The sequence below is a fragment of the Sander lucioperca genome, chromosome 9, assembly GCF_008315115.2.
Source record: "Sander lucioperca isolate FBNREF2018 chromosome 9, SLUC_FBN_1.2, whole genome shotgun sequence".
NCBI lineage: Eukaryota > Metazoa > Chordata > Actinopteri > Perciformes > Percidae > Sander > Sander lucioperca.
In genome coordinates, this window is record NC_050181.1 from 26,004,465 (window position 1) to 26,017,559 (window position 13,095).

General features: G+C 42.7%; 1 long non-coding RNA gene across 1 annotated transcript; it reads left to right on the forward strand.

Moving 5' to 3' along the window:
- The first annotated feature begins 418 nt into the window (after positions 1 to 418).
- Positions 419 to 10,806, forward strand: LOC116044760. The gene is made up of 3 exons (XR_004898184.1): positions 419 to 591; positions 7,906 to 7,908; positions 10,795 to 10,806. It is a non-coding gene; the product is annotated as an uncharacterized LOC116044760 (long non-coding RNA).
- The last annotated feature ends 2,289 nt before the right edge of the window (positions 10,807 to 13,095 follow it).

Consider the following 13,095-nt stretch of genomic DNA (forward strand, 5'->3'; position numbering starts at 1 on the left):
ACTTAAACAGCTAATGTAAGTTGAAACTGCCTGCAAGCTTCTCCTGACTCTACTTCCTCTACTAGTTGCGTGGTTATGACACAATCGTTAGCCTGTTTTTATAAAAACGTCTGCTACGGAGCCATAACACGAGGTACAAGGTAATGGAGCCTTTTATACATTGTCGTGTTTCTTTAGAAATAAACAATGGACAAATAGAGTCTTTAAACGCTTCAGATGTAAAGTTATTCACTATCAAAGTGACGCCAAAATGAATGGCAGTCAATGGAATGTTAACGGAAGGTGTTGGCTTGTTAGCCTATGGACCTCTTCATAGGAGGTACGCTTTTCAGACGCTCGCTTACTCCTCTTGAGAAACGCAAGAAAATTATGCGAGGAGAGATGAAACGAGGAAATGTGTTTTTCGAGGGATGAGATGTCTTTTTCCTCTGAAGTGTCACGTGATTTCATCAGCTGAATGGGGGAGTTAGCAACGGCTTTGAGCTGCATGGCTTCCGGGAAGCTGCTTTCGTGTATCCTCGCTCATAGCTCCTCAGAGATCCCTCCTCCATCCTCGCCCTTCGGGGCAGGAATAAGATCTTTGAGATGGCTGTTAGGAAGGATGGCCAGAATGACTTCCATTTCAAGCGAGGAGCGAGGAGATATAAAGTAAAAGACTTGGGAAGCAGCCTCTGTGATGTCGCGCTAACAAAAAAGTCACTTTCGGTTAGACAAATGCAGTATAACTGCAGTTTATCCATGGACTGTGAAGCTACATTAAACTCAAGCAGCCACTTAGATTACATTGTCAAGACAATGTTTATTTTGCACAGCATTAGGCTCCACAGTGGCATATGTGCAGCTAACTGATTAAAGCCCAAGCTGTCCAGTATTGCTGAAACAACATCTAATGAGTGGGGAGACCAAGAGGAAAGAGACCAAATTTATTAGCAGCGTATCTGCAGGAGATAAGCAAAGTCTGTATTTTACTCAAATTTACTGACATTATTTATAATTGCCAACGCAGCCAATACAATTCCTGAATTACAGACATGCCGATTCACATGGGACTAATACTTACACAACCTCTGTGTTTGGCAAAATATGGTAGGTAATTTGCGGGGGGAATTTTTACTTAAATTACAGACATGGCAGATTTTCATGGGATTAAGAACACAGACGACCTCCGTAATTATTACAAATTACTAGAGATACACAGGTAATACTAGTCTAGTGCGAATAGGGATTGACGTGGCGAAAGAGAAGTCTGTAAATCAGTGGATACATTTTTCCGAGCGTCACAACCCCCGCAAAATGACTCATTTCACTATCAGAATTTGATCCGTTTGGTCCGATAACATTTGGAAATCTATAGAAGAGCCGCACGATTAAATCATTTAATCCCCATTCAAGTTAGTGGAACGCTAAACCAGAAGTAGCCAGCTCAGCCAGCAGAGGTCTGGCTGAGCTTATTATTATTATTATTATTATTATTATTATGAAATGTCCTGCCTTACTCTGCCTCTGATTGGCTTACCCTTGTATTCTTACCCTAACCCTAACCAATCTTACTCCTCATGCCTTAACCTAACCAATCCAACCAACGAAGGCAACAAGTACTAGCCAATCTGAGGCAGAGTAGGGTGGGATATTCCTTCGCCATCCTAGGAAAACGCTAACTTGCGGCCCCCATATTGCGGAAGCTGCGCCACTCATCGACCTTTTAACTTTTTTTGGCTTCACGGGCCACTGAGCAACTCTCATAGGAATGAATGGGGCCCTGAACGCAGGAGTCTGTGTGCTCCTCCATAACAACACAACAACCTGTAAATTCAGTTCCCACTGCCACAGTAACTGGACATTAGATGGACATAGATTAGATTTTAACATTGTCTGCCATTTTGTTGCTGTTTGTTTATTTACAAGCCTGTCAAGCCATGTCAAACAAATGTGCATTTCCATAATAGGGAACATTATTCAGATAAAAAAAAAAAAAAAACATGTATATGAAGACAATTTCAAGGGCAGCTTCTCTCGTGATTAAGAATGAAATCACACACACACACACACACACACACACACACACACACACACACACACACACACACACACACACACACAGTGAGGGGAGACCTGAAGGCAAACAGCAGCACAGGCATACAGTATATCCACTCCCTGATGCGTGACCACCCTTAATGTAAACATGAACATATAGAAACAAACCCCTCCGGCTCTCTGCTTCATCATTTCATCTGACATGATTCAAGATGCCATTTTTGTCAGCCTACTTTCTCCTTGAATCAGAGATCAGAGCTTTCCTTTCAGGGCCTTGGGTGCGTATGCCACAGCAGCAAAAACGAAGAACAGGAAGTAGTTCCACGTTGGAGCTGGCGGGCTGTATGTTGGAGGCTCCTACTGATAGTGTCATAGACTGATTGAAGCTCTGCGAAGAGAGAAACCTTCATGGAGCTCGAGGAAGAGTCCCGGGATTTTCGAGAGGCGGAGCGTGTCCTGTGAAATGTGGTTTGTTTTCCCCTAAGGGTTATTTTTTTCGCTGTAATGCGTTTATGATATCAAAAGTGATTATGTAATCATGCAGCCACACCACTGGATCTATAATGGGTTTTTCCCTCTTAAAATCCTCTGGCGAACAGATAGTATCAGTGATGCTCAGAAGAGAAATAGGAGAACACACTGCAGTTTGAGTGTTCAAAATTACAGTCATGGTTTTCCCTACCACCACCTAAGCCGAATAAATGTAAAAATCAATGTGAGCATCAAAACTAACTGAATGACTTCTCAGATGTAATTATTGTCAGTCCTCAGTGGACTTCTTTAGCAGGTTTTGTCTTTCAGCTTTTTGAATGTTATTTATTTATTATCTGCTTTAGCTTTTCCAACATTTTAGACACAGATTTGTTATAATCATGGTTCCTAATGATACCAAAATCATCTGTATGTCTGACAACATCCTCAGACCCAGAGGGTAAATGTTACGTTTGAATGATAAACAGAACCCAAATGCAGACAGAGGTAGAGCCAGGAGTGTGAATATATATATATATATATATATCAGGTTCAATTCCAAGTACTCAAGTGTCTAGTCCAGGTTTCCGGGGGGGAGAACAGGTCAGGAGAATTCCGGGAAGGAGCGGGTCCGTCAGAGAGAGACAGTAGGCCGGCTAGCGGCGGGGTCCAGTGGTGGTGCTTTCGGTTCTGTGTATGGCAGGAGTGGAGCAGTAGCAGGAGTCAGGTTCCAATGGCAGCTGGAGGCACAATAAAAGGAATCAGGACAGGCAAACATACAAGTAGACTTAAACTGATAGGCAAAGGTTTGTCTGGCGCCAGACTAATGGTCCATTCATGCCACCTGGGAATATCAAGGACCGCCCCCGTGATTACGTTGTTTTTCTGACTGCCAGCGTTCACATGCTTCACTGTCTATGTGTGGTCTTCTTCTGTTATATTGGCGTTTGGCATAACAACTTGTTGCATGACTGCCACCAACTGTTGGGCGTAGCCTAGAGCATCAGGGGTGTGAAAACATGGAGGCCACAATAACAAAAGATTTGCTGCTGTTTTCTTATGCGTGCGCCTACTTGACTTGAATTGGTTTACTTGTTACTGGCAATAGCACACAACTTTTATAACTAATTTAAGTTACTCTGTTGAAACAATGGATGACTACAACCTAAATCGATAGCACATTGTGGACGTTGGCAAAATATATTACATGCATGCGTGAATTTTCTATATTTAGGAAAAGTTTCTCACCCTTCAACACATTTGAACGATCGTCGACCATGTTTCTGTACGTTAGTTGTCAACAACGCGTCACCAACTGGGAAACTGTTAGCAAAATCTAGCCCCAGTTCCCCACCTCTGATTCCCACATGAGGTGACGTGATAATGATGTTTTCAGTGGGAAAAATGTTTTTCCGATGCCCATGAACACACAGTGACTGTGGCAATATTGTCTATGATCTGACGCAGAGTGAAGGAATGACCAGGTATATGAAGCAGAGGTTGATTGTGGTAGATGAGAGGCAGCTGGAACCCTGACCCCCGCACACCAGACTCCACTCCTGCAATTAGGACAGACAGCGGGAGGTAGAGAGAGAAGAGAACAGAGAAACTACCTAGTGGGCATGGGGCCTAACTGTAAATTGCACTTTTTTAAATTGGAAAACCGTAACATTTTCTTGTGGGAGGACCACTAATAACCTGACGAGCCAGATGGTTTGTTTACACAGAACTATCTAAAAAAAGCCATCTTTGGAGACAGTTTGGGAAAGGGAAGGCAATTAAAAAAAAAATACCTGGCAGGTGATTGGATGAACCATCTGTCTATCACGTCCACCATTGTTGTTTTGAACGAGCAGTCGCGGCTGTCACACACACCTAAACCCGGCCCGTAGCTGCCAGAATCCTCTCACCGGAAGCTGATTGGCAGGGGAGCGTTTTTTAAAAAATTAGGCCCTATGTTCCCACAGTTCCCACATTTCTAAGATTTTTTTTCCAAAATTAGGCCCTATGTTCCCACATTTCCTTTTTCATAAATTTGTATCAGATTTTATCCCCCTAACCCTAACCCTAAAAGATCTTGTGGGAGGATAGGGCTTAAATTGAAGGGAAATGTAGGAACACAAGACCTCATTTTGAAAATGTCCTAGACATGTGGGAACATAGGGCCTAATTTTAACAAAAATCTTAGAAATGTGGGAACATAGGGCTGACCCCCAAGGTAAGACCACTAAACGCCCAGCCAAATACATGCACCTAAAACGTCTTTCATGCTTCTTGCGTTCAGCACGGTCAGGGTTAGGGTTAGGGCGGTGTGGACGGCGATATGACGCAACTGTGGCCTAGGCGACTGTGCACGGAGGGTCTGAGCACCGAGCAGTGCACCTCCAAGATTTTGGAACAACGCAGACACCGGGTTTGGCTACAGAAGGGAAGAAGTCCGATCTTGGAGTTGCTTTGACCGCAATCAGCATAAACGACCAGACATTTCGAGGCGACCATGGTTTCCGTCTGCACCGCCCCAACCATGCTGAACGCAAGAAGCATGAAACACGTTGTAGTCTTTCAGAATCCTAGGGAAAACACAGAGAGTTTCTAATATCGCTGTGTCACTCTGTAAAGCAGGCTTGATGTCTACAGAAGCAAATACAATTGTATGAAAGTTGGTTTGCAAGGAGTTGCAGCTGCTGCTGTGGTCCTGCCCTATGCCCTGCACTGCTACTACTATTAGCTCTAGTCGTAGTTCTATTGTCTTTATTTGAACTATACAGTAATTGCCACTGTTCATCATACCAACTGCTGTAATTATTATGAATCATATTTCTTCATATCTGTATATGTGTCTCTGTATTTCTGTGTATCTGTATCAGTGTCTCTGTGTCCCAACCGGCAGCGGAAGATAGCTGCCCACCAAGAGCCAGGGTCTGTCCGAGGTTTTTGCTTGTAAAAGGGAAGTTTTTCCTCAACACTGTCATATCAAATGCTTGCACTTGGGAGTTTTGGGGTGTTTGTAAATTAAAGAGTGTGGTCTAGACCTGTAATAAGACCTGTTGTGATTTGACACTATAAATAACATTGAATTTAATAAAAGGTTAAGCCAAGTATCCAACTGTTACAGTACATCTCACGAAAAGAGAAACTGGTGGCCTGTCCTACCATCCAGAGAACATTTTTTCCAATATAAATATAACCACAGTAAACTTGTCAGCACCTTTTCTGTTTTTTCACGTGCGACATGGATTGAAGCATCATTGTACATTCTCAGCGTGCACTCCTACCAACTTTTCCAGGCACTGCATTTCTGCCTCTCTCCACTATCGACTTACAAAATGTCTGATCTTGTTAATACTGGCATCACTTCAAATGCAATTTATCAAACTCCCGGAGCTTTCAAGAGCACAGACCACACTGCACTCGAAGTAGCATAATGCTTTTCCTGCACAAGGGACGTCTATTTCACCGGAAATTCAATAAGCCTCACAGAGAACACTGTACATGTTGATATAGAGCAGGCAGGATCTGCCTGAATAAAATTATTCACCACAAAATCCCCTCTCACAAAACCAGCTCCGTGAAGAAATGGTTTTCCCAGTTTGGTGTGGAAGATCTTGGACTGGTCTGCACAGAGCCCTGACCTCAACCCCATCCAACACCGACTGTGAGCCAGACCTGGGGCCTCATTTATAAACATGGCGTACGCACAAAAGAAGACGTACACCGCTCTCTACGCAATAATTGGGATTTATAAAAGGCAAACTTGATGGGAAAATGTGCGGTCCTCCACGGACACTCTGACCCAGGCGTACGCACAGAAACGGGTGAAATGAGAAATGGTGACACCGACGGATAGATGAAACACGTGAAACTGAGACCATTGTGTAAACAAAATCTAAATATTGCCTCTCATTGATGATATGAAGAATTCACAAAGTCCCCACAACATTCCAGGATGGGAGAAAAACTCTGCTCTGGTTTATTGGCATTTACAGGGCCTCTGCAAAATAGCCTCAGGAAGGAACTTGTTTTGGTGGAACGTGTACGTTTAAAAGTAGTTTTAGTCGTGCAACAGAAAACTCAGATTGGACAGATAGCCTAGCTAGCTGTCTGGATTTACCCTGTAGAGATCTGAGGAGCAGTTAACCATAGTCCTCAGAAATCCACCGGAGTTTAGCCTCTTCCTTTGCCAATACAAAGGAATTTCTGGCTATCTTCAGTAACTGAGTCATGTCTTCTTGAAAGAGACATTGCTGTTGTTTTGTATCATCTTCCCTAAATAAAGAATTCTGGCGCTGAGCATCAAGATTGTTACTTGATTGGTTTAGGGAAATAAAGGATACATTTATTCCACAAAATAATTTCTGTATCCATCTTATTGTCGCTTTTTGCCGCTGTACTATGAATTCCCCTTGCTGTGTATCAATAAAATATCTTAACCCTCTAAGGACAAAAGATGCACCAGCGAGTCCAAACGATGTTTGACAAAACTCCTACTCAAAAAGTGTTATTATTTCATTGTAGACATTTATTTACTATTGTATTCATATATCACGCTACTTTGCTGAACCCAAGACTTTTGAGATTAGATAAATATTTCCGCTTTAGGGCCAAATTATCTCTTAATACATTGCTCTGGACCAATTTTGGGCGTCACTATACAGAAAGCTGAGTTTGTTCTGAACATTTTCATATGAAACACACCAAATACCCTTAAACGGCGAATTCAAGAAGCTATCTAAAAATGCCCTCAGACCTCAGAGGATTAATTATATCACTAAGCCCCCAATATATAACTAACTATATCTTGTTTTGAACTGTTGAGCCTGTTAACACCCAGCTCAGGAGTCACAAACAGGGATCCTTGTCGTTCAGAGCATCGGGGTCATCCCTATGTACCCCGGGTCCTATGTTCCCCGGGACCCTTTTTCTGGAAAAGGGTCGTATGTTCCCCGCAATCTATCAATCTTTACAGTAGAGTTAGGGTTAGGGTTAGGGTTAGCCATGGAATTTGGCAGTAATGGTGGAAAAAGTAACAGACCGGGGAACATAGGACCCTTTTTTGGAAAAAAAAGAGGGGAACATAGGACCCAGGGAACATAGGACCCGGGGAACATAGACACGCTCCCAGAGCATCTGGGGGATAACCGTTAACGACAACACACGCTAACACTTCGCCAAGTGTTGATTCCTGCTCACTGATCTCTGCAGAATCTAAATCAGGATCACTTTATTATCACTTCATCACCAGGCAATGTCTTTTTTTATCACAAACACTGGAAGGCTACAAGAGAAGAGTAAACGCTGCTGAGACTGAGTGATAGTCTGACAAATGTACCAACCCACAAAGTCATGTTTCAGTGTCATTTCCACCCCCAGCTGTGCACAGGCAACCCAGTCTCACGGCAGTTCGTGAAATGCTCACGTTATTTAATCTATTGAGTCGTGTACACAGGCACGTTTTTCTCGTTTTTTTTTCGTGGTGGCCAGCATGAAAATGTAAACTAATGTATTTCAATGGGAAGCATATTTCGTGATCACAGCACGACTACGGTAGCGAGTAGTATGAAATGCCGCGTAAGGATGTTGGTTGGGGTGGTGGATGTGTCAAACAACACAGGACTTTCACCCCGGAGAGCGGGGATCGTGGCCCGCGTGTGGCATTTTGTTTCCCCGTTGTTGTGTTCCTAATCACAACCGTCACGTTTTTGTCGCACATCCCCCGCAGCCGTCTCCCGGCGTGTTAGGCGTCCTTTCCCCGTTCATCTTTTCCTAAACCCAACCTCCGCCACCCCGTTATTGTCGCGCGTCCCCCGCGGCCGTCTCCCGGCGTGTGACGCGTCCTTTCCCCGTTGTTCTTTTCCTAAACCCAACCTCCGTATAGATGGTTCCCATTTCGTGCTGGCCAGCACGAAAAAAAACGAGAAAAACGTGTTCTTGTACACGAATCAATAGATTAAAAGTAACGTGACCATTTCACGAACTGCCGTGAGACCGCGTTGGCACAGGTGAGGGTACGGTAAGTTAGACTTAAGAAAATTGTTTAAATGTAGCTCAGCGTAAATTCTTTCAGGAAGACTTCTAAACTTCATCACCTCTCTCTCTTCCTAATACTGATCAGCTGTTTCGAGCCGTTCACTTTTCAGTTAAACCAATCAGAATCGGCCATGACTTTAACGAGCCAATCACAGCATGACATCCCTGCTTTAAATCTGTTTCTCTCTCTGCTGCTATCAGCTGTCATTTCAGGCAAATAGTGCAACCCTCCTCCTCCCCTTCCACCTCCAGTCATCGTCACCCACGGCACCATGGGTCTTCCTCCAGCAGAACGCTCCGTCGACTCCTTCGGTCCGGTCTTCGGGCTCCTTCGCCGCCGCCACCAGTGTCTAGACTCCATCAGGGGGGATATGTCTTGGCTTCTCTACCTCTTTAAAAATATTTTTATAACAATGGAGTCTAATCTCCAAAGACTCTGTACATTTCATATTTTGCATATGTACAAATCAACTTTTGCATATCTGCAACAAAGTCTCTCCTGATTGTAGTTTTCTGTTGTGGTTTTCCAGAAACTCTTGTGCATTTATTTTGGCATTGCCCAAGTGTGAAGATTTTCTGTGTGCATTTATTACTGAGAATATTGATGAGAGTTTTGAGTTTTGCTTTGGAGAAATGGGTTGTTAGGTCTCCTGGAAAATAATCAACAGAAAAGTACTCATGCATTTATTTTTTATCTTATTATTATGATGGCTAAATTCCGTTTCATCTATGAAAGTTCCCAGGGAGGAAACCATGCTGTATTGCCTTTAGCAATGAGTTCAAACAATACTTTCAACACTCTCTGAAACACAAAGCAATTAAAACTGTAACAGCTTGTACTGTGTTAGGGATGTTATATGGATATTTATCCCCGCTAGTGTTAAAACTTTGACGTTAAATTTGTTTTTATTGCTTCTCTCTTTTTCTTGTGTTCTCTGTACTTGCAAGATATCTGTGTAGAGAAAAATCAAGGGTCTATCTTTTGAAATGTGTTTACTAATGAACTCCCTTGAAAATGTAAGTTGTGTTTTTTGTTAAAAAAAAAAAAGGATACGCAAGTCTACGGCTGCTTCCCAGTTCTTTTATTTGATATCTCCTCGCTCCTCACTTAAACCGGAAATCGTTATGGCCCTCCTTCTTGAAGGCCGTCTCAAAGCTCTTATTTCTGCCCCAAGGAGCTAGGATGGAGGATGGAGGAGGGATCTCTGAGGAGCTATGAGCGAGGATACAGAGAGCAGCCTTTACGGAAGCCGTGCAGCTTAAAGGCGTTGCTAACTCCGTCTATACAGCAGACAAATTCACCAAACGCTTCAGAACGAAGGACGTCTCATCCCTCTAAAAACACATTTCCTCGTTTCCTCTCTCCTCACGTGATTTCCTCGCATCTCTCCAGTGCTTCCTCAGTGGGACGGACTAAGACACGAGAAAGGGAAGGAAACGTGGATGCAATTGTCGTAGTACCACTTCATTTTGTGTGAAACCGCTCAGTGAACTACATCTCTGGTCTCCCACAATATACCTCACCTTGCTGGCTAGCTAGCTAGCTCAGCTATGTTCCACAACACATGTAACGTTGTCTTATCTGATGTGTTTTAATCCAGAGCCTGTTCATCAGTTGAGAAGGGAAATAAAGAGCAAAATCCGCTGCTTGTGTGAGTCACGTTACATCCCTGTACCAAACAGACATCATAGCTTCAGAGAGACGCCACTTAGAGACTTTGGGGTTAGTAATAAGCAGGGATGGGATTCATCCCAATACACGCGGAAGCCAGATGCTACGTGGAAATTTGCACCACGCCCTGCATACCCAGACCTCTGATTGACTGTTTACATCCCGTAAACACTCCCACAAGCACACTGACCAGACACACTCTCCCAAAGTCAATAATCAGAGATACAGCGCTACACGCCCCTCTGTGCTCCCTTCAGAGCAATCACCCATTCATAATCCCATAACCACCGTGTCTGTCCCCCGACTGAGACCGTTTAAACCAAACGCTAACAAAAGAGGTGCTATACTAAACAACCTAATTGGAATTAAAACAACCACTGCAACGATAGAACAGAATAGGAAAATCAAATGTGGACTATTAAATATTAGATCTCTGTCATCGAAAGCATTATTGGTAAACGAATTGATATCAGATAACCACATTGATTTATTCTGCCTCACCGAAACCTGGCTGGGCCATGACGAATATGTTAGTTTAAACGAAGCCACTCCTCCCAGTCATAATAATACCCAAATTCCACGAGGCTCAGGCCGAGGAGGGGGAGTTGCAGCCATATTTGACTCGAGCCTGTTAATTAATCCTAAACCTAAACTAAATTATAACTCGTTTGAAAGCCTTGTTCTTAATCTTCAACACCCAACATGGAAAACAGTACAGCCAATTATATTCGTTGTTGTTTACCAAGCACCAGGTCCATATTCTGAGTTTTTATCTGAATTCTCAGAGTTTTTATCATGCGTAGTCCTTCAATCAGACAAAGTACTTATTGTAGGTGATTTTAATATCCATGTGGACGTTGACAGCAATAGCCTTAGTACTGCTTTCAATTCACTGCTAGATTCTATTGGTTTCAGTCAGAGGGTGCATAAGGCCACGCACTGTTTTAACCACACCCTCGACCTTGTGCTAGAATATGGCATCAAAATTGACGATTTAATAGTATTTCCGCAGAATCCTTTATTATCAGACCATTTTTTAATAACTTTCGAATTCCTACTACCAGACTATACGAAATTAAATAAAAGTTTCTACACAAGATGCTTATCTGACAGTGCTATAGCTAAATTTAAGGAAGCTATTCCAACAGCACTTAACTCAATGTCATGCCTTAATATAACAGAGGACTGTTATGTTAACTCTAGTCCCTCCCAACTTGATAACTTTGTAGACGCTGCTACGGCCTGCCTACGGACTACTTTAGACTCGGTTGCTCCTCTCAAAAAGAAGATGATGAAGGAAAGGAAACTAGCACCTTGGTATAACTCCCAAACTCGCAAATTAAAACAAATCTCACGAAAACTTGAAAGTAAATGGCGTTCCACCAAACTGGAAGAATCTCGTGTGGATTGGCAAGATAGTCTAAAAAATTATAGGAGGGCCCTCAGAAATGCCAGATCAGACTACTACTCAATACTAATAGAAGAAAATAAGAACAACCCAAGGTTTCTTTTCAGCACTGTAGCCAGGCTGACAGATAGTCACAGCTCTATTGAGCCATCTATTCCTATAGCTCTGAGCAGTGATGACTTCATGACCTTTTTTAATGATAAAATTATAACAATTAGAGAAAAAATTCATCACCTTCTGCCCACAGCTTCCAACGACTCACCATTGGGCGCAGGAGGGCTAGAGAGAACGATAAGACCTGATACTTATTTAGACGGCTTTTATCCTTTAGACCTCCAACAATTAATGTTAAGGGTCTCTTCAGCTAAGCCAACTACCTGTCTCTTAGACCCCATTCCAACGAAGCTACTTAAAGAAGCACTACCCGTGGTCAACACCACATTACTAGATACGATCAATATGTCCTTATTAACGGGTCACGTACCGCAGTCTTTTAAAGTAGCTGTGATAAAACCTATTCTGAAAAAACCCACCCTCGACCCTGAGGTCTTAGCCAACTATAGACCTATATCTAACCTCCCGTTTCTCTCCAAAATCCTTGAGAAGGTAGTCGCTAATCAATTGTGTGACTTTCTGCATAGAAATAGTCTATTTGAAGACTTTCAGTCAGGATTTAGAATGCATCATAGCACAGAGACGGCACTGGTGAAAATCACTAACGACCTTCTAACTGCTGCTGACAAAGGACTTGTCTCCGTACTTGTCTTATTAGATCTTAGTGCTGCATTCGACACTATTGACCATACCATCCTCTTACAGAGACTGGAACATTTAGTTGGCATTAAAGGAATCGCACTAAGCTGGTTTAAGTCCTATTTTTCTGAGCGATCCCAATTTGTTAATATTAACGATAAACCATCCAAATACGCTAAAGTTAGCCATGGCGTTCCTCAAGGCTCAGTGCTTGGACCAATTCTATTCTCTTTATATATGCTTCTTCTAGGCAATATTATTAGGAAACACTCAATTAACTTTCACTGTTACGCAGACGACACCCAATTATATCTGTCAATTAAGCCAGACGAAAGCGGTCAGTTAGCTAAACTTCAAGCGTGCATTAAAGATATAAAATCCTGGATGACCCACAATTTTCTGATGTTGAACTCAAACAAAACGGAAGTTATTGTGCTGGGACCCAAGCACCACCGAACTTCATTATCTAAATATATAGCTACCCTAGATGGTATTGCCCTGGCCTCCAGCACTACTGTCAGAAATCTAGGAGTCATTTTTGACCAGGATCTATCCTTTAACGCCCACTTAAAACAAACCTCAAGAACAGCCTTTTTCCATCTTCGTAACATTGCCAAAATCAGGAACATCCTGTCTCAAAACGATGCTGAAAAACTAGTCCATGCATTCGTAACTTCCCGGCTGGACTACTGTAATTCTTTACTATCAGGCTGCTCAAATAAGTCCCTCA